This window comes from Nyctibius grandis, chromosome 4 (assembly GCF_013368605.1).
Source record: "Nyctibius grandis isolate bNycGra1 chromosome 4, bNycGra1.pri, whole genome shotgun sequence".
In the NCBI taxonomy this organism is placed as follows: Eukaryota; Metazoa; Chordata; class Aves; order Nyctibiiformes; family Nyctibiidae; genus Nyctibius; species Nyctibius grandis.
Genome location: NC_090661.1, coordinates 84,573,354 through 84,596,819, shown reverse-complemented (window position 1 = coordinate 84,596,819; position 23,466 = coordinate 84,573,354). Strand labels below are relative to the sequence as shown.

Sequence of the window (23,466 nt, the reverse complement as noted above, 5' to 3'; positions counted from 1 at the left end):
TCATGCACCTACATGCACATGGACACACACACTCTTGGAGCTGGGCACTTCCATGACTTTGAGATCACAGTGAGAAATATGATACCTAATGTTCATTCTTCTTATTTCACAACAATCAAAACACCAGACTAGAGACATTTCAGGTTTTGTTCAGCAGATTAAGATGCAAGATAAATGTTTGAATGGGCACAGACTACAATGATGGGAACACACATTTTAGTCACAGTTTGTAGTTAAAAGAGTAAATATTGGGTTAAGACATTTTCCTGTACACTTTTAAGATCAATAGTGAAAAAAAAAACCTGGTACAATGTCAACATAATTAAGTAATGGGAGGTTGCCAGAGTTGTTTTCTGGTTGATTTTTTTTTAAATACTCAAAATCAATAATTACAGTGAATAGGCTTTCCAGCAGCACTGTAGATTTTATGTTTGCCCTTTTTGTTTAAGTGTACACACCTATGAGCACATATACAGTATTTTTGTTTGCAACACGAATGACCATTAAGTTAAAAGTATATTTTCTGCCAGTCACCATTTTAGCATTAGTCTACAATATCCAACTGAGAATGATTAATAAGCATCCCATTTGTTCATATATCAAGCAGCATTTATCCAACAATAAAAATGACAATATGGGCAACAACTATGAGGTTTATTTTAGTATCAATCTTACAGGCAACCAATTTGGACAGAAAAAGAACTGAGGATTTATTTTTAATCACTTAGAGGAAAAAAGCATCTAAAGTTAAGAAGACATGTGTTGCTATTAATTATAAGCTTGGTACACCAAGATCATTATCTCTTCACACATAAATCAAAGAAAAATGCAGACCTTCAAAAACATTACAAAAATATTTTACAAAATAAATAACAGTCAAGGTAACAGTACTGTGTAAACAGCTGGTTGGGCAGTTCTCCACGCTGATCTGATTCAACATCAGTAATGGATCTCTTTCTCACAGTCTGATGCAGTCAGCTTCAGTCTCTTGGAGGAGTTCTTACCCAAAGGCTTTGTAAAATCTATAGCAGAAGCAAACTTCTATTCACTTTGGCTGTATGATAAGCTGGAGTGTTCCTTATGCTACCCAGAATGGAAGAGTTCCATCTCACAAAAGGAGGCTCGCTACCACGTGCTTGGTGTGTTCCTTGAGCTTACATATCAAAGTTTACATCAAGGAAATCTTAAGTTATATTTTTAAAGTATCTAGCAATTCTGATTGGTTTTGATTTAGTTTTCTGACTTAAATCTTCAAATTCAAGAATTAATTCCCCTTAAATTAAAGGTTATATCATGCATAGCTACACTTATTGCTATTTACTTCCCATAAACTTCACGCCAACAAATTGACAATGCATTCCTCTCATCATCAAGTCATTATGAATTTCTCAGTATCGTCTTCAAATTCTTCTAAGACAGAACATTTCTTAAAAGTATCACCATTTAATAAGAAGGCTACAGTTCTGCCTCAGGACAAAATTGTACAGATGAATAGTACTAACAAAATTCCACTAAGTATTTGGTAAATACAAACAACTTGGGAAACTACTCAGTGACTTACACCTGCAGTCCCGTATTTTGAATAAGAGTTGGGACAAAAAAAAGAGTAGGGTATTTCAAGCTCTTTTACTGAAGACTTCATGTATTACTGAGATATAGTAAGCTGGGAAAAGCTACAGTAAGGAAAGTTTTGAACACTGAATTAAAAGATGCCCCTACCAAGCAGAATAACCTAAAAGACAAATGCTACATATTTTTGAAGAGCCACAAAAGATAAATGAGCATTTGCATTCCTACATGTAAATACAGTCCTAAAATAGTTAATATTTTCTGCTTCACAAACACAGTATTTAAAGAAAGTGGAAAACACAAACAGTTATCAGCACTGCGAGGATGCATCTTCTGCCTCACTGCCCTGCCTCAGCCTGAAAATTTCCAGATTGTTTTAAGGGGCCGTATTGATCCTACACATACGCTTTGAAATGATTAATATAGCTAGGTGTGGAAGAGGATGTCGATCTGCGTGAAGTTACTGACTCATAACTTCTAGTTCAACGTTCATTACCAAATGCGTACTCATCCCCAATTCATTTTGGGCTCTACAGTGCATTCAAGAAACCAAAAGCTTGTTCAGAATGCTTCTCAGTAACAGCAGCAGATCAGGTCTGTAAACAGATTTTTAAACAAGCACTTCTCAACATAAAAGAGGTTTGCCCACTGGCAGCACTTTAGTCTTCCAGCAGCCACCACTTGATCTGTGAACACCTTCGTGCATATGCATGACCATAGCAAACCCCACCTAAGCAGCAGCCTCCTTGTCTTCCAACCTTGCAATGGCATAGCTGTTTGTTCAGACACATGAGGGAATTAATCAGGCTGAAAAATAGTCCAAGAGGATTTTTTTTCAGCTGGATCAGTTAGCTCCTTGATCAATTTTGCCACACAGCACATGGAAAGAAGGAACAGCAGGTAAGAGAGACTGCTAAAGCAAGGTAGCCACTGAACACGAAACTATGGTGTGATGTTATAGAATGTAAACAATTATAATTGCTCTGAAAACTCAAACACTTAATCAACCACCTATCTTTCACTGACACTAAAGTCACTGTTAAAAAGAATGTATGCAAGTAAAAGTGACTATTGCTGTATTTTCATAAAATACACCCTGCAATGGAGCAATGAATGCCTCTTTAAATGTAGCTCATCTTTTCACAATGATAGCCAGAAAGGGCCTTAATTAAATTTAAAGGTGAATTTCAATCTCCATTTAAACAGGGGGATTCTTGAAAAATTTCAGAACTAGACGTTCAGATTCTTAAAATCAAAGTAAAAATTGCTTTTCAGAATCCATAACCAAACTGTGGGGAATTTCATAGCACGCAAACAACATAACCAGTCTCAATTAGATTTTTAAAGAGCTTTCAAAAGCCAAGAGATCTTTCCATAACGTAAGTGGCAGCCTGTTTCTGTAGGTTTTGAATTAAGGACTATGGGGTTTCTTAAAGGACACATTTACAGCAATAAAACACATTTAGCCTTTATTAAAAAAAAAACTGGGATCAAAACCAGATTAGTCTAATTTCCAAAGTGATACAGCAATGAACATCAAAAATGTATAGTAAAACTATATACACCCAGAGCACTTTTTTCCAAGGGAGGTGGGTGAGAAATGAAGTTTAAGAAACAGCACACCATACTTTCCAGCAGACTATCAAGAAGGACATTTGTATTTATCCAGAATACTGGATCAATCCTCAAAAATGTGGAGCTGTGCACGTACTTTCCATGCATCTTTTAAACAACAAGCATTCAAACAATTTAGGCAGTTGAGGAAGGAAGAAAAAGAAACAAAACACACATATACAATAAACAAATAACCAAGTAGCATTATAATCTCTAATACTATCCCATTAGCTCATGGTTTAAAAAATAAACAAACAAAACATGAAATAAACACGTTGATTCATTTCAGGTAAGTAGCATGCAGAAAATAAATTCAGTTGTTAAAATCTCCGAACACTTGTTTATTCCCTAATATTGCCTAACAATTCACCAAGATAACACATTTACCTAAAGCCTTTGCAAAGGAGGTTATACCTGCACTCCTATAAAGCCAGCAAAGGCCTTGGTCCCTAAAGAGCAGGGTTAAAAGTTAAAACACACAAAACACACACAAAAGGCAACTCTGCTTCTGTCTAGAAGTAGTAGTCCAAAACTATAGGACTCAGAACCATATCAGATCATCTTACTAATGTTTCTGACTTAGAAGTCTCCATGAAGTATACAATAGCCCACAAGATTACTTTGAATGCTTATGTGAGCTAACAGTCCAAAAAAGCTTAGGAACTTCTGCACTGGAAGACACCATTAAAATTCCTTTTTCAGAGTGATGACAAAACAGCTTCATACACCCTCCGCAACTCTGGATTAGTCTCGTTCAGCAGATGTTTCTCTCTCTCTTCTCCTATCATGCTTTTGCCCAGCTGGCCCCGAAAACTGTCAGGATCTGACAGGCAGCCTGGAATTTGTCCGGTCCCTGCACCGCCATCACATGTTCTGCATCCTACTATCAAACTAGTCTCTGTTACACATCTTTGAATAAAATGGGGAAAAAAGACAAGATGGCTCCCCCCACAGACTGAGATCAAAGCAGGGGACTATTTGAAATTCAACATATTTTTCTAAACTACTAGTAGAACTCAAGAGTTTCCCTTCATTATATACGAGGAACGCTCAAGTAAGTCAGTGAACTCACTTTGACAACATCCTTAACTAGGTTTGGCCCAGTCTCTCTTCATATTACAGTTTAAACCATTTTCAAGTTATCTAATATACTGATATACCTGCAAATGCATAAAGCTGCATGCCAGATAGTATTCTGCCCTAAAAGTGCATTTGCTGGCATCTCTAGAAGGGAGATCAGGTCCCATGTCACCTGTGAGACCATCACTGGTTAACTCTCCACACCTGTAAGTAAAACCCAGCTGCAACGAGTAAGCTTGCTCAATTCCTCATGCACCTGCCCTAGGGCAAGTAATACTTTCCTTCCCCAAACAAGTATAACACCCTTTGTGTTTGTATTATCAGATAGGCCAAAACGTGTAGGGTTTTTGGACTGTCTGAAAGGCTTCAGCAAACCTGTTCTGTACAACACCAAAATGCAAAGACATGCTATACACTCAAAACCATTATTGTAGTGTGGGGGGTGGGATAAATAATCAAGTGGGATTTGTATGTTATTAGCAGTGCTCAGGTCAAACTTCACTGATGGAACCACTCCAGACAGAAAGGCATAAAAGAAACAGGCTTTGGCACTAAAACTGGATGCTGTTAATGACACAGAGAAACCAAAGACCAAAAGAAACTCTGCAGAGACAGCTCACTCCTTTTGCAAGAAATACAAGAATTAAAAGGCAAAAGAATCAAAGACTCTGCCGGACTCCCCCAGGCCCCTATATCTGGAGCAGTTATATTATCCCAGAGGAGTATTTTTTGCTTTAAGAGGCATTTTTAAACGCAAGGTCATGGAAGTTGACCACAGAGGTGGTTCACTCACTCGCAGGATGCATTCCCACCTCCTCGACCGCAGACCCTTCCTTCCCCGAGGGCCGAGCGGGCGCCCGGGCTGGAAGGAGACGCCAGCCCGGCCTGCCTGGGTGCCCCCGCTGCCGGGAGGAGGAGCGGCCCCGCGGCTGCCACACCAACAAAGAGGCCCCCGCCATTATCCACCGAGACACCTCCAGCCCCGAGCAGACACGGAAGGTCACCGGACCGGAGAGCCCCGCACCGCCGCCCGCCTCCGGGCAAGGGCAGGGGCCGCCCCCGGCTCCCTCCCCGTCAGCTGCTCTGCCGAAACGTAAACAAAGCGGCCGGGCCCGGCCCCCGCGGCCGCTCGCCCACCCGCGTACCGCGCCGTACCGTACCCCGCCCGCTCCGGCTCTGGCCCCGGGCCCGCTCCCCCCACCGCCGACCGCCGCTCCAGCGGCTCCGCAGCCCCCCGACACTGTGCTCACCGCCTCCCGCATCAGCCGCTGAGTAATGAGCCAGGGCCGGACCGCGCACACGCACCGCGTTCCGCCCGCCCGCTGCGGCTGCCCGCCCCCTCCGCTCGCCTCGCCCCGCCCCGGCCCCCGCGCTCCCGCTGCCTGCCCTGCAGCCCTGCCTCGCCCGAGGCCCCGGCGCCGCTGTGGCCGCTCCTTCTCGGCCCCGTGCCGGTCCTGGCGGAGGCCGCGGGACTCTGGCTGCCCCCGGCTGCCCAGCATCGCTCTGGCTCCTGGAGCAGTGCCTTCCCTGAATTATGCCCCTTAGCCAGGCCTCCCTTCTGCTGGGGCTTTCATTAAAAATTGGCATTTTTCAGGTCCTTGCCTTTATGCTCTCCGCCAGTGCTTTGGCATCCAACCATCACGCTGTGGCATCAGTTTTTCTGCTGCTCCTAGACATCTCTCACGGCCTTGGCAGCTCCAGGCTTCCCGTTGCATGCCTGGCCTGGCAGCGCTTTATCGCATTGCATTATTGGGTGTCTGGAGTATTGTAACGTTTTCTTGTTCTGTATCTGTTTTGGCACTGTGCTTCCTCTAAATCTTCAGTGCCTCTTTGTAGGATTTTGAGTTATTCATTACCATTGCCTTTGGCTCTTGGCACTTGACATGAGTACTCTCTCCTTGGTTTTTCACTACTTTGTTTCGTATATCATCATCTTTTCTTCTCTTTTTTTTTTTCTTTTTTTCCCAGGAATTTCCTTGCTCAGAGACGAAAGGAGGCCCCTCCGTGCCCTGAAGCCTTGTCAATACGGTTAAAGCAAGCCGTTGTGTATTTTTACTACATAGTACAAAAAAAGGCCTTATGAGCAGTGTTTAAAAATATATAAAATCTGCCAGTTAGGCACAGGGCGCTCTAAAAATGGACATTTCACATTTAATTCATTGTCAAACCTTTGAGTGGCTTATGCCACATTTTTGAAGATGCCAAAGATTATATTGAGATTGCTGCTGCTAGCAGCTTTTATCTGTCCGTAATAAGCATGGATTTTTACATAGCAAAGGCGGTGCTTCAGAAAGTTCCAGTTTTGCCCACTATCTTGGTGTTAAAAGCTTCACTAACATAAAACTGTTCATATACTACTCATATGCTCATTTTAGTGAGATCTCTGCACTCCCTGCCCTTAAAATTCTCACTTAATTTAAGCAAGCCCATTTTCACTCTATATGTTAGAAGCGGTTCTTCTACTGATCCCTGCATACAGTTACATGATGTTTCCTTTATAGGAAAAACCCCCCTATTTCTCAGATTCCATCCCCAGTCCTCTTTAGATCCCACTAGGCTCTAAGTGTGTTTCAAAGACACACCTCCCACTTCACCTCTGATCATTTCCATGGGACAGTCCCAGAACTGAGTTAGCCAGTTTTTAGCTTTGAGGCTTTTTTTGTTTAAGTATGTTAGGTCACAGCCAGACATTGCATTCCCTTCCATGTTTATGTATCCCAAAGGCACAGCTCAGCTAGCAGACGGGGCAATATGAATCCCTAAAATACACTGCAGGCAAAATTTAATCTGGGTAGGTCATATTCATCTTCACCAGCAGATTAAACTAGCCCTGCTGATTTTGGCTGACGCAGGTCGTGGCACCTTCAGACAGAATCACAGAATCAACCAGGTTGGAAGAGACCTCTGGGATCATCGAGTCCAACCGTTGCCCTGACACCACCATGTCAACTAGACCATGGCACTAAGTGCCATGTCCAGTCTTTTCTTAAACACATCCAGAGATGGTGACTCCACCACCTCTCTGGGCAGCCCGTTCCAATGTCTAATGACCCTTTCTGAGAAGAAAGGCTTCCTAATGTCTAACCTGAACCTCCCCTGGCGAAGCTTGAGGCTGTGTCCTCTTGTCCTGTCGCTAGTTGCCTGGGAGAAGAGGCCGACTCCCACTCCACTACAACTTCCCTTCAGGTAGTTGTAGACTGCAATAAGGTCACCTCTGAGCCTTCTCTTCTCCAGGCTAAACAACCCCAGCTCCCTCAGCCGTTCCTCGTAGGTCATACCCTCCAGACCCTTCACCAACTTGGTCGCCCTCCTCTAGACTCGCTCCAGCACCTCAACATCTTTCTTGAAGTGCAACATTTCTTTCTGTTGGCAAACAGACCTCTGGTGTTAACCTCTGGTGTCCTCTGCACAGCAACAAACAGGTGGGCTGACATCACGTTCAGCCAGTTCAGTTATTTGCAACAAGACCCCTTACAGATCACCGATGTTACTCACAATCTTTTTGGTAGAGTCACTGTTCTTGATCATCCCATTTGAAGTAAGACTGCACTGAGATTTGCAAGCAAAGAAGGACAACAGTCCCTTTAAAGTATAAAATGGTGTTTTGCTTAGGATCCAGATTTGTCATGTTTCTTTTTCATGGCACAATCAAATTCTCATTAAGATTTTATAGTTTACAAAGTTGATGCGTTAGATGTATTTCTAAGTGACTTTTTAAAGCTAGTCCTCACAACCTTGTACACCATCAGCATCTATTGCCGTCTTGCATGTAGAGCTGATAAGCAATTGAAATAATGATGCAGAAATTACACAAAAAGATCAGATTGGTGTTGTTGCAAAGCATCATGAAGGAGCATTATATATTTTAATAGGGGCCCCAAAATATGTAAAGATTTTATGAAGGAAAACTGTGAAAGGAAGATAAGAATCTCATACTGTAAATTTGCTATATACCAGTATAAAGGTTAAAAAAATAAACATAATATGATAGATAGGCTGTAAAGTTCCTGTATACTATGCAAAATTTACAAGACATTGAAATAATACCTCTCTAAGTAAGGACAAAGGTTTCTTTGACTGTGTGTATAATCAATTTTTCAAAACCAAGCCCCTATATAAGAAAATAAAACTTTGAGAATGTCATTGAGCATCACTATAGTATTGTTTTCAAAACTCCTTTGCAGAAGTATTTTCTTACAAGCATAATGGCTGTACTCATACATTGCATACGTTGTGGGTGGAAACTTTTTTCTGGATTGTCCCGACTGTTATCCAAGAAAATACAAAACTAAAGTCCTAATATCCATGAAAGTAAACAAGTATTTTGCAACAGACTTAACAAAACCAGCATTTTTCGCTGTACCTCTTAATAGGTTAGAAGGATACAGTAGAGACCAAGAGTATGGATGCATTACAACAGAACATACAGGCAAGCATACAGGAGATCCATATTTGTGCATAAGAGGATCAGTAGCAGAAGGGGAAAAGAAGTTTTGCAGAGCAATACGAAGAGAGAAGATTACACAAGGAAGCATGGCTGCCTGGCAGTGGCCAAGGTCTTTGCAGCAAGGGCTCTCAGACTGTGGCCCTGCTGAGGCCACAGAACCACGTAACTTGACAGGATTTTTGGCGACAGGTTTGACAATAAAGGTGAATGGTGGCCCACGGGAAAGTCTGAAAGCTGATAAGGGTCTGTTTGGCAAAATAATGGGAATAACCAACCTCAGAACTTGAATTTTCCTTTCCAAAATCAACATGAAATTTTATATATAAGAAGAAACTGATGAGTATTTTTATTTAATAATAGAAACTCCAAAATTAAGTTAATGAACAATCTGGAGCATGAAAATCATCTTCTGCTTACATGTAATTGTTAATCATTCTCTTACCTCCTCAGTTTCAGTGTCCATGTAGTATTAGTCTTGGATTTGGGCTGCTGCTTTAAAATAAGCATTGTTGAGTGTTTTAAAATATTTTGATTTTAAAAAGTGCCAGTAAAATCTGAATTATGTCAAAATCCTGCAAGCTTTCTCAGTTCTATACATTGGTATACAAGTATGTTTATGAACATCATATCAAACCGTCTGGATTCAGCAGTCATGCATTTACATTAAATATGTAGTTTTGTCATTTTTAAAATATTTTCATTAAGTTCTTATCAATTACTACACTCTTGGTAGTAAACACGGTTTAACATATTGATGTTTATAAACTGCAAAGCAAAAAATTCAGGCTGAAATTTTTGGAGTCAAGGCAACGGATCTGAGTATCTGACCCAAATTTTGATGTACAAAAATCAAAAGGTCAAAAATAGAAACTATAACATAAAATAACAGGGCTAGAGATATATGGAATAGTCATTTTTGCCCACAAAACATCCATAGTAAAGAACAATGATTTATTTTTGCACCAAAATGGATTAGCATAATACACATAGTAACTCAATACGCTTCAGCTGAGTGGGACTGTAGTGAAGAGATACAAGGTGGTAACTGCTTAAACCACAATAGCTGTTTTTCAAGTAAATATCTGATTATGCCTACAGTCATTTTTAGACAAGCTGAAAACAGAACAAGATATTCTAGGCATGTATTGTAACTACATGATATCAACATTTAGAAAAAGAACTGCATGTACTGATTTTTAAAAAATCTTTTTACCTTCGTATTTAAAAATAATTCTTTGCAAGAATGGACCATCTAACCTCTTTTCTTAAGCAATCTTCAATAGATTGCATTGCCAAAAATTGAATTTCATGGGAGTTCTCAGGCTGAGCCACCTGTGCAAACATGCAGCCACTGTAATTCTGTCACTTATTTATTTTAAACATTTATATATTATCATCACATAGGCACCTAGGTATCTTGCAGCAGTGAAAGCTGCCTTCTGGAAATTAACCAAATTAACAAACCCTCTCCTCACCTCACTAATTATTTCATCAAGAAGAGAACAACAGGAATTGTGGGTACTCAGGAGGCCCATTTTTTCCATACTAAGGCTTGATAAGTCACAGCCAGGATCAACATCCATGTCCACTTATGGAAACAGGTTGATAAATATTGTTTGCTAAGGGAGATATATGTGGAAAGAAAACCCAGACTTTGAAACATTTTAGAAAATTCCATAAGTAATACAAATGTTTATGTGAAATAAACAAAGCAGTTTGCTAATAATATCTTTTCCTAAACATTTTTTACCCTTGGTTGTGGCACAGAAGCTGCATTTCACATAGAAAGTGAAATGGAAATTTGCTAGAAACTAATTACAACCAAAACCCAAATTAATTGACATATTACAGCCTAAAAAAGTGTACAAAGAAAAACGAACTAAGAATCACACATTCTAATTGTTGGTAAATACAGCTGATGTTACAATGTTTCATTTTAATAATGAAATAGATAAAAAAGAACCTAATAAGAGAAATACTGTAACAGCTAGATTTTTTTATTATGTCTTGAAAAGCAGTATGAAATCAATTTCAAGTAACTAGCTGGAGGGACTTGTACTCCCTCTTTGAATGGAACTAGAAACAGTCAGTAGTTGCCAAATGTTGTTTTACACTTGAATGCTGACTCTTAGCCAATAAGCATGAACTGGGGTAAATATTTTTTTTTAGTGGTAACCAAAAATGAACTGAGCACTTGCTGGCCTGAGCAAATGTAACAGGAGGAAAGCAGCCACCGTGGGGCACCATGCGACAGGTTATAAATGTGAACATGAAGGCAGGGCCATGTTCATGGCTAAGGGATACTGAAGCTCAGTAAAAATGACAGTTCTCTATGTCTAGTTAAGAAACTCTGTTCTATGAAATGTCATTAATACTATTAACCCCTCCTCTGCTGATCCTGACAAGTTCTTTCTGAGCTGCCATAATTCCATGTACAGCCAATTTACATTAATAGTTATACCGAGTAATCAGGCAGCCAAGTATGTACAATCATTCGACATACTCAGCCAACTGGAAATTGTTTGTGGAGAGTAGTTTAACTATTAGAAAACACTGTTTATGGTATCACGTGCCTCATATTTCTATACACTGATATTAACATAGTATAAGGTGTTTGTTTATACTACTACTCAATCGAAATTTTGCATGGGCAAATTTAGGAAAAGTTATTGGGGTTTGGCATTATCTGAGGACAACATTAGACAGTGGGTTCACTGGGCTGGATTGTGGCAATATATTCTATCTAAGTCACAACCAAGTTGTGGTTTCTTTACTGGGGAAAGATTGATTGTAAATGTGTGGAGATTTTCAGCTGCGGGGTTTAGTTCAGCAACCTGCCAAACACTTCTAATTTATATCTGTTCCCCACTCCTGTCTTTCCAAATTACATACTGACATGCGTGATCTCCCTTAGTACACCGTTATCAATGAAGACTTTGTGTTTGGCTTTCTAAGAATAATTCCAGAGCAAAAGGCATTTCCAGGATTCAGAACAAAGCCATAGGGATTTTTCTATCAGCTGTTTCTCCCTTGTCATTATAAGGTGATCATCATTGGAAAAGCCCCTGTACTATCCTCTGCTCATGGTTTCTGCTACATGGGTGCATTCGAAGTTGACAAAAATTTGGTGTCCTTACACTGAACAACACCACTGACGACTCTGGTGCTGAACTCAGGGGATACTGAAGGCAAACTTTCAGTTAAGTTCTCTCCAACCAGCATTATCGAATGGGTTCTTGAGCCCTGAAGTTGCTCAATGCATCTTTCTGGTTGAAAAAAAAGACTTACCAAGAGTGCACCAATTCTTGTCAAAGTTTTTTAATTTCAACTCCTAAACGCCAACATCCCTCCCATGTGAGATAATGTGTCATACATTATCTCTAAAAAGAGCTAGAAAATGACTGCATTTCAAATGAAATTGGTCAACACCAATTATCTGACATCTTGTCTATATGCTGGTAGCATTCCATATAATGATCCCAATACAAAACCTAGTAACTTCTGAATGTGGTTTTGAAAAACAATTAAATGTGGGGACTGTGAGCTAAATGGCAGGTAGAGGAATATAGACAACTTAGCTTTCTCTCTTTTGACTTTGTATTTTATTATGAATTAACCAAAGCATTTTGAAGATAATTCATTGTGTGTGTGATGCTTATTCTGCACAATACCATGACTGAGCGCTAAGCAAACTACACTAGGCAGAATAAGGAGGATAAGTGCAATAGAAAACGATTACCCTTGGGTGAAACTGTACCTCTTTGTGCTAGTTTGGTGTCTGCACACATCTCTGCATGGTGCAATACTACCCTGTGACCACTTATGTACACTCATTTTAGGATTTTGAAATGAAGATATATTTTGATCACTTCAGCTGTTGTAGGGAAAAATTATTTTCACTTCATAAGTAAAGTGTTAATCTGATATACATGAGCATATCTGAATGCATGCAGGCTTCATTGTGGTAGCCAAGAGCAAAACAAATATAAAATATCTTTTCCAAGAGAGAACGGAGATTTTTTTTTCCTTATAAACCAGCATCCATGTTATTGCTGGTAAAATGGCCATTTAATGGAACTATACATCAGGTGTACACATCAAATTCCATCACCATATTCCAGAAATCTTTAAAGAAGTTTCACTCTCTCTTTCCTCATATTAATGGCCTGAACTTACAGTTCTTATTTAGAGAGTGTCTACATTACAGTCTGTGAGCATTTGGTCATTAAACAGTGACAGTTTGTACTTTATATCATGAATTACTTCCTTCACACCCTCTCTTCTTCTATCCTAGAAAGATGCATTGTAATATGTATCATAGGAATACTGTCTCTCATGGAATGACTTCTGGGATCAGCAGAGCTGCAATCAGGTACCACAGACATGAGCTACTTGTGCAATCATGTTTTATTGCCTCACATCACATCTCAAAAGCAATGAAAGGAGCAAAAGCAAATTAAACAGGTTGTATTAGAAGTGATATTTTAACTGGGTCTTATCCATTCATACAAAGATTTAGAAACTCCCAGGGATTTGATCCAGCCTTTGACAACTATTGTTCTTAAGGAAAACCAGTTATTGTCACCAGTGGTAGGTAAGAGTTATCCTGCCTTCCTGCCCCCTTCAAACAAACTAAAAGACAAACTCAAAACCACCTCCACTCTCAGTTTAGTATTTATTTATTCTTTTTTTAACTTCGGAATTATTTCTTAGAGGGAAACAGGCTCTTCAGATATATTTGTTCTGCTATTAATTTGAAATTAAATTCCTGTCATAGATGCTTTCTTTGCATCTTGCTTACATATTGGCCTCTTCTCTTTTTCTTCACAACAGAGATAAGGGCTACACAAATCAGACCTGGTTCTCATGAAGATGCTGCTGTGAAATACCCCTGGCTGCAAAGACCAGAACAAGAGCATAGACTCACATCCCTATATTACTTTGCTAAGCTAAATATAGATGACTGGACCAATTCCAATCTGCTTAGAAACCACATAGAAATAAGTCTTTAATTTGTATATATACTAAGCATAGGGATGCTGCATGGAAGTTCACTATCAGAAGAAGTGGTTAGGTCCTGTTACATGACTTGAGCAGACTTCAAATAAAAAGGGAGAATCCCTGATTTTTCTGAAAATTCAAGTGATACACATTTAGCTCTGACAACTCAAGCAGTTTATGATCCACTCCATGGGACTCTGAATTAAAAACAGTTAAAACTTAACAACAGAAGCACTACTAGTTGTCTCTGTTTAATAGAAACCCCACGCCTGACATGTGGTTGTGGTTTTGACAGCCTGCTTGTACCATCATCAGCTGAGAAGTAAATAATAATCCTCACCTTTATGTAAACTTTAAGAGCTTCCCACACTTCAGCTTCTGTGGGATGAAAGGCATTAATGTCAGAGAATAATTGGATTCTAACCCTTGCCAGTTCTCAGAAAGCTGGACGGAACATAAGGGAGATCCTAAGCCTCCATCCAGCAGTTCCTTCACTGGGATAAATAGTCTTTCATCTTGTTAACCTTCTTTCATAGTGATCTAGTTACATAAACTTTACCACAGTTATATACATGTCATCTGTATACAGTAAAGGATTCAACAGGTGAATTGAATGAATGCAACTGAAGCTCTCATACTGTCCATTTCGGACTTATGAGTCTGAAATATCACTTTGGTTCAGACCAATATGATGTGAATAATTTTCTAAAATGGCTGTTTTCAATAACTATTTAGAATAGAGAAGGAACCATGGGTGAGAATTTGATTTCACAAATCTGCAACTGTTGCTTACACCAACAGAACTACCACAGGTTTGCACCAGGCCCATGTTTTCATGAGAAGAATGGCTGAGTCTTTTCTTAAAGCAATGGAGTATAAAGTATTTAGGGATTTTGATTAGTTAATCAAATTAACATTTCTACCTGACTTAATAGGAGCATATTCACACAACATTATTTCTAGCAAAATGATTCAACAAGCCACACGCCCTATTAACTCCACAAACAGCTTTATACACTCATCTACTTGAATCAAATCTGGTAGCTACAAATGCACCACTATAAATAACTGCATCTCTCCTCCCCAATCATTACCTGGGGAAGGAACAGCCACAAACTTCTGTGAGCTTTTCTCCTGCTAGTATGACTGTACTGGACAACCAGGCTGAACACATCCCAAGGTGCATCAATGCTCATAGTTTCTTTTCATCAACAGCCTTTTGCTGATCTGTTGGTATTTGGATCCATTCATCAAAAAAAAAAAATGAAGGGCAATATCAGTCCCAGTGATCATAGCAAAGGGGTCAAAAATTAGTCTTTACTGCACAGTTGCTAAGATTTATCAGTAAATGTTTTTCGCTGATTCCAAAATGTTCTGTTTGAAACATTTCAGATGTGAGACTTTTCCACCTAGTTTTATTCCTGCCTGCAGTGCTGGCAGACTGCCCTTCAGATCAGATTTATCACTTCTGGACGATGATCAAATTTAGAAAAAAAACAGATTTATTTTGCTGCTATAAAGAAAAGGGACCAGTGAAGGGATACAAAAAGATGGGTGCCATGCCCAGTGTGAGAATACAGCAAAATGGATGTTTTCAGTGACATTTTGGATAAGGCAATATTGCATTTGTCAGTGTCAGGAGAGAGGGATTTGCAGCAATTGAGATTATGAAAGCGTGAATAAATTTTGTTTAAAGACAGATAAAGAAGACTATAGCTTGTAAATTTTGTTCAAAAGCACTTGTCAAGATCCAGATACAGTGGAAGGGTTGACCTAGGAAGAAGATCAAACTGATTGTGAATCCCACTGTATGGGCTAGGGATAACAGTGGCATCATTCCCAGTGACTAAGAAAGGAAAAAGGAGGGAGAAATAAGGAAATGAGGGCTTTTTTTTTTGGCCATGTTGAACTTAAATGACTAGTTGCCTGAAGTTAGGCAAAGAGAGACAGTCCAAGGTTTTCACTCAGACATGAAGAGAGAAATCTACAGTGGAGACAACTGTGAGGCACTGGCATAAAGATTGTAGCTGAAATTGCATATGCAAATCACATTGCTCAGGGACAAAGTATAGGGAGAAAGAGTAAACAAATGTAGCTTTGTGGAATGCTGGTACAAAGATGGAAAGTGAAGGAACCTCCAGCTACTCCGCAGAAGAGCACTTATGAAGGACAAGAATCAGGAGTGGAGACAGTCTTAAAGTCCAAGGGAGGACAAGACATAAAGAAGAACATGGCTGAGTGTCAGCTGACACATCAAAGAGTATGAGGATCTAGGGTAGTGATGACTGCACCTTCTGATGGTAAAATAATCTTGGCTTGTGTTTACCATAGACATGGACAGCAAAAGAGATGGTTGCATATTTTCTTGTTGTAGCTTTTGGCTTTTTGTATGATACCATATTTTCTGTTGTGTCATCCAATTTTTTTAGGGTCTTCTTTAAAACTAAAATGCTGTCTGCTCTGAATACTAACATTATCATAAACGTGGATATTTGTCATTGCAATATATAACTTACCTTTTGATAATTTCTTCTGTTTTGTTGTTTGTGGTTTGTTTTTTTTTTAACGCTTGGAACTAAATGAATGAATTCAAACTTTTTGGATGCAGGGGGACTTCTATTTAGCTCAAACCAGAAGAAAGCTGTTTTGAAGATGGAAGGAATAAAATAGAATGCCAAGAGAAACAGAGATGGAAGAATGGAGGAATAATTAATGTGAAAAGCTTATTGAATATGTCCAATAGAACTTTATTTTTTTGGCCAAGGTTTTTTTTTCTTCACTTTCTTATGCCCAGCCCACAGTTACCCTGCAGCATCCCATGAGCTCCCTCTGCCCTGCTCTGAGCACAGCTGCACCCTACAGTAATTAACCAGAATTTTTCAGATTAAGCAATATTAAAAAAAACCACCAAATTCCCTTCTTTCAGTTGTTTTGTCTGCCAGAGAGACCCATCCAAATCTTATCTACATTGTTTATTGAGTCTGAAGGATTTTGCTGCTCATAAAAAACACACTCACCCCCTTAGACCATCAGTCTCTGCTTTGGTGAACTGCTTCTCTCTGCATTGGCAGGGGGCTGAAAATGACATCAGTCTACAGGGCTTTAGGTCTAATGCTCCCATGTGCCGTGTGCATCAGGTAATCCAATTGAGTTCTTATATATCGAGGGACCCAGACATTTATATTGAGCCACTTCCTAAAAGCTGACTCTTATTACCTGGTGGGTGAACTACCAAAAAACAAAAAAAAAGAAAAAAAAAAGAAAAAAAAAAGAAAAGGAAGGAGTGTAAAGAGCTTCAGCAGACATGACGTTGCCCTCAACTTCAAACCAGGAGCTGCTAGGCTTGGCTTGCAAGCAAGAGAAGGAACTTTACTATTTACTTGCTTAGCCACTTGCCAGACCACACAGTGCCTAGTTACGAGATATAAACAAAGCAATAGAAAGAGAGAAAGGAAGAAAGAGAGAGAAGACAGGAGGAGAGAAAAAGCAAGAAACAGAAGTCCAAGCAATTCCTGAATATGTTGAATGTGATATTTACAACTATGATGATCTAAACAATCAGTACTGGGCAAAAATATAGATGATTTCAGACTATTCTGGATGCAGCATCTGTCCAACTTGTACAGGTAGGTTTTTACATATTCCTCTTAATCTCATTATCAATTAAATAAGTATTAAAGTATTCATCTTCTTCACTTTGTATAGCAGTATCTAATATTTACCATAGGGTTTTTTTTACATTAAAGCTCATTTCATTTCTCTAAAGTCCTTACCCAATTCTGACTAGAAGGCTGCTTGCTTGTATTAGAAATGATAATACAGAGTTGGTCAGATTGTGGTCCAGAATGTCAGTGCTCAGTCCTTCCTGCCTTCTTCTGGAGTTAGAAACATTCACCTATGACAGAATTTCACTGATAAAAATCCAGAGTACCTCAGCCTATTTTCATTTTCTATTGAAGGTAAAGGAATAGAAGGTGCTAAATTGTTACTGTTCTTATGGCAGGGATAAGTCTTGATTTGTATAACACAGTTCATATGATCTGGAAAACATGTTTAGGTATGTTATTTATTCATGGATTTATACTGAGTACAACTATTTAGAAAACAGCACTGAACTCCAAACACCAGAAAGACATGTCTCTAGTGATTACAACCTGGAACTAAAGACTCATTTAAGAAACTGATTCCCTAATTTCTTCTCTAATGCTCTCGAATGTGTTTTTAGGCAAGTCCCTGCATTACAGTTTGCAGTTTCTAAAATAAAAGCAGCCTTATTTTATGGAAGTTTTGGCATATGCTTTGTAAACATTACCAATTTAGAAATTTTTAGATGGAAATTCCAGAGGAATACAAATAATGGTAATTTACTATTTACATCTAAAGTGGATCACTAATGATAGCAAACTGCATCATCCTCAGTGATGTGGTGAAAGAAGGCACTGAGACTTTCTCAGGTGATAGAGCCAGTCACCAGCTGAATCAAGATCGGAAGCTTTGGATATCTCTCCACTGCAAACAAAGGTATAACCGTGACACTTTCAGGATACAAGAACTAGCTTTAGAGTACCCATTTAACATAGTAAAAATAGGCAAACCACAGCAGCATTGGCTACAGTAGGATTAGCTGCTTGAGAAGCTATGGAGAGACTTTGAGAAGCCTGGACAGTATATGCTAAAATCTTATCTCTTCATTTTTAATTTGGGACTTCATTTTTCTTTGGCACCTGAAGAAGCTAGAGTAAAGCCTGCTTACGTTCTTTTACATGTATTGTGGTGCTACATTTTAACCTCAGCATCTGCACATAATTTGACTCTTCATTCCCAGTTCCTGTCTCTGGAACAAGGCTGCCTCATTGCAGAGAGTTACATAATGCCTAAAAAAAGGGCATAAGCCAATAAACAAAAAAGAGAAATACTTCTAGGATGACTGAGTTCTACTGTCCTACTATTTCTGGCACTGCAGCAGCAGACAGCATGTCTTTGAAGCTTTAATCTTTGAAGCACTAGAATGTACATTATGTATTAGATGTATTAGATTCAGTTCTAGGCCACCAGTCCGTTATGCTCTCTTGTAGAACAAACTTTTAATGAAAGATGCATGAAGAAAATAAAAGAATGGCAGTAGCTCTCTATCATAGATAGATATTCTGTGAAGTCCTTGGGGTTTGACGTAAGCCAAGGTGGAGATGATAGGGCATATAAGCTCAGTAAGAACTAACATAACACCACTTTCATTTAAATGCAGTTATCTAGTGAGATGTTTTTATGCATTTCTATTGAAAGAATATGTTTGCAAACTGACTGCAGACTGTAATATTCTCTTCTGAAATTCACACGTAGGTTCCCTTTGAAGTAAAGAGGAAGTCAGACCCCATAAGTCTGATTCTGTAGGATGCTGAATTTTTCTACATTTTCTTTTGGCATCAATAACTTTTTGTCTTTGAGGAACAAGGTCCATAGATCTTGTAATAAAGCCACATCTTTTTTAACAGCCTTACCACTCAGCTTATGAAATTCACTACAGAAAGGCACATAACCACAGTGTTCAGGATTCAGATTTCAACTCTTTCCTTCAAAGATTAGACTTTTTAAAAACTAGTCCAACCTATAAGAAGTTTATAATTTCCTAGCAATTAAATTTGGCTCTGTTCAGCAATGAACTTTTATCCCCCTTGAGTGCTGAATACTTTCTTTGCAATAGTCTGGTTAATTCTCCTGTTGATTAAAGTGCATGTTTCTAGGAAGGAAATAAAATAAATAAATTTACATTAGAAGGTGAAAAAATATCATATAGTGAAGGCTGTATCATTACAGCTATATTTTCTGTGGCATAATCTTTCTAAGGAAGTCATGCTTTAGCAACAAGCCAACTCCCTTATTGACTTGTCAGTGTTGACAGATTTGGCTCCGCCTGTCTACTTTATTTGAACAGAAATTTTTAACGTTATTTCAAGTGTTTATTCAAATTATAAACCCATATATTTCCACCCCATATTTCAGAGACTTGAATTTCATACTTAATGGCATTCATCTCTCTGGTATGAGGAAAACAGTGTATTGTCTCCAGAATTATAACAACAATTGTACAATGAGTCAAGAGTATAAAATTTGCTTATGGAATATATGTGAATAAATCAGGGCATGATTTAAATTAATTTTAAACTAGATCTTTCAAAAAATGTGCTCTTTCCAATCTCTTCCAACTTCTTATGTAGTGAAAATTTATTGGTATTTTATGGACAAGCAGCATTGGAACATAATAGGTTGTACTTAAGCAAAGTAATTAGTAATTATCCAGCTTTTTATCCAGTTATTATGCTTATAGTTCCTGGTAAAAACATATTAACCTGTTGTCGTGGATGATAGCATGTATCAAGAATTGACTTTGAATACATTAAAAGGTTACTGTATTGGCCCTAAGATGCATTATATACACGTAAACCTCAGAGTTTAATTTAAACATTTACAGAAGTCTAAAGTACACAGTGGAAGCATGTAATCTCCCTAGATTCTTTCCTTTTTTGTTTCTCTAAAATATCCATACAGTTATGATTAAGATATTATATTACATTTATTTTCAGTACAGTTTTTTCTGTATTTCCCCTAAGATGATCAGTAACAGTCATTAGTTCGGTGATAGCAACAACATGCCCTTAATTCAATTTTAACTAGATTTGAATATATTTTAAGAATTTACTTTTTGAGAACTTACTTAGGTTTTCAATTTTAAATCTTATAGGTGAATAGTGCCTATAAAACCAATATATTTAGTTGTCATTTCTTAGTAAACCATTTCTATATTATATTTTTATAAGCTTAATTTGTCTCATAGAAGAGCACTGTTCTTCAAAACCAAAATATAACCTGAAGTATTAAACCAGAACTGTCATCAACAAAATATGTGCAGTCAGATCCTATCCAAAGCTCACAATTACAGACTGAAGTGATCATCTTCTTTCCTCTGTAGCCAATTACACATCACAGATTTGTGGACTGTTATGAATCAGATGCAAACCAAAACAGGTTTCGGGTTCTCACTGACAGCTTGGTCCCAGCTTTCAGTGCTTCTCCAGTATCTCCTAACTACCTAGTCCTAGTTATTTTGGAGACAACACCTCTCAGAATCTCCAGATAGTATTCCAAATCACAGGGTTTAGATTTTTTTTTTTTTAAGAAGCAAACAACTTGCAGCTTTGAGCAACAAAAGATTGTGATCCTAATGTGTAAATTGTTCATTTAAGAGTATTTAAGTGTAGACACTCTTGAGTGGGGCAGAATTATTTCACTAATCCCAAACTGTCTGTAGAGACCCAGAATCAGTTTAAAATGTATGTACTATGCAATAATCTTGTGCCTCTGTACAAAGCAAGCCCTATCTTCCCATTTCAATTCAGAAATGATTCCGTACATCAAATATTTAATCTGTATGCATACTAGGATAATTTTTGATTTCAAAAATGTCTCTGCATTCACATTTATAACTATATAATATCTAAGTGCTTAAAGGAGATCAGTTAATTATCTTCCTGGATATACCTCCTACAGAATGCAGAGAGGTGATTCTGGCCCTGGTTCAGGTTCATGCCAAATGCTGTCCCTGCCACCATGACTCAGGGAAGTCAGAGGCAGTGAGACTGATGCTAGCTGCATCCATTCCTTCTCCACCTGTGACTACAGAAAGTGTTCTGCCTTCATCATGTCACATCAATGTACTACTAGGCTTGGGACAGACTGTTCGTAAATTTTGTAAATTATCACTGATGATTTCAAAACTATAGCTCAATCCAAACGTTAATATTGGCCCTATTTTTAATGCCCCTAATTTTGCATTCCAAGTTTGATTTATTGCCCAGCAAGTCCTGAGACAGGCTGCAAGAACTTTTATTAGGGTATTTGGAATACTTGATATTAAAAAAAGCATTTGTCTTGCCCTTAATCAGATATTTGTGTTTTAATTTACTTCTAGTCTTCAATGAATTTTCAGTCCCTTTTGATGAAGTTTCTGAACTCTTGTGTCATAAAGTTGTAAAGATATAAATTCAGCACTGGGCTACTCTTAAACAGAAGGCATTCAAAGCAGTGAGTTACTATAAGTTACTAACATTTGCAGGGTGGAACCACAGAGGAAAATCAAGAGATAGGATAAACAGACTGATTTTATCTAGGTCAAAGTCCTCACCTGGGTGTGTTCAGAAGTTACATTACTTGATATGTTAATTAACCCATTGTCCAGCACCTACTGTCAAGTAAAAGAATGCTGACTAAAAATGCATTTTTCTAGCTGCTTTTCATTCTAAAAGATCTTTAAGAATTAGCAAGTATGTCTTGCTAATCTGTCTGCTGTGGACCCCTTTTCAGCCCTTAAAATCTGTCTATTAGCCCTACAACACCTTAGGAAAATGCCATTTCAAGTTCTCATATTTCCTGGCATTTGATCAGCTTACATTTGAAAGTAGATTGCCCAACATCTTGCAGAATAGCACCTGAGGTCCTCTGGCTAAGTCCTTTCTTCCAAAAAGGTATTTTTTTCCCCCACTGATACAAGAAGTTTTGCCTTTGGCTATACTGAAGCAGGATCGGGTCCGCTTGGTTTTGGTAATTTATTTACAGGAGGTGCTTTTAGGCTATCAGGCAGCACCCGCAGCCTAAAGGGGACTGCTAGACAGAGCTAAGAAATTGGAGTACAACAGCTGAAACGGACAGAAGGCTAAGAGAAATACTGTATCTAGAGAAAGTTAGCTAAAGACCATCTTTTTATAGACTTGTGTGTAATTTTATTGGTATGTCCTTCAATGCAACATTAAAAGAAACAACTTCTAAAGTTGCCCTTGAAAGTGACCAATGGAGATTCAGATACTTCACACAGCGTAGTGGTTAAATTAAGCAAAATCAGTATTAGCCAGCTTCATGTGTCTTCATGTGCAGTGGGTTTGCACCAGATTACACATACTGTTGTGAGTAGAGTAGACAACTTTTTCTGGATATAGTGGTGCAAATGGAAGACCATGCACTCCAAGTCCCCTCTCACTTGACTCTCAGTACAAGCCTACACTCATACTCTTTTAGTGAGGTTAGTGGCTGAGGTTAATAACCTCTCAGATCTGTCACAGCACCTACTTCTGTGACCTCTCTGGCTCACTCATGTCAAGATCAGATAGTCACCGCTAGTAGAGGGGTTGTGATGGGTTTTTATGTCCAAACCATAAACAAACAATGCACCTTTCTCAGACAAAACTGTTTACAAAATTTACATCTGTTTACACCCTTAAGCAATTTAAAAGCTGGTTAAGTTTCCAGCTAGGTATTTTGCAATAGACAGGTAGAGTAATGAAGCAGAACTGGATGTTCAGTCAGAAGAAAGACAAGACCTCTGCAAGAACAGCTTCCAGGCAATAAAAATTGAAAGGCATTTCTAGTTTGACAGAAGCCTTTCCAGTTCACAGAATGCTTGGTTCCTACCCAAGGTTAATCCTTATACACAAACTTTTTGCCGAAGTTCTCATTTCAGTTATTCTTCAGGATGCCCAAATGGTGGAGATCTGTTCTTGCTTCATGCCTTTAAAAGTACACAAGAAACAAACTTGACCCCATATTTTCAAAACCTAAACCCGATTTCTCCTTCCTCACCATCTTATTCACTGCTGTGTCCTATGATCTCCCTTTTTCATCTGTTTTTTCACCATTATCCAGGTAATGGATTAAGACTTTCATACTATAGAAACTGATTCTACAGCTGAACCAACTTCCCAGTAAAC

At 38.6% G+C, this 23,466-nt stretch overlaps 1 protein-coding gene across 5 annotated transcripts in view; it reads right to left on the bottom strand.

Annotated features, from left to right (window-relative positions):
* MAPK8 (mitogen-activated protein kinase 8) overlaps nucleotides 1–5,602 on the bottom strand; it is a 50,662-nt gene extending 45,060 nt beyond the window's left edge. For all 5 annotated transcript variants that reach the window (XR_011047904.1, XR_011047905.1, XM_068397347.1 and 2 more), the window contains exon 1: nucleotides 5,514–5,602. The gene's annotated coding sequence lies outside the window, so the exon portion shown is untranslated. The remainder of the gene's footprint in view (nucleotides 1–5,513) is intronic.
* Nucleotides 5,603–23,466: the final 17,864 nt, after the last annotated feature.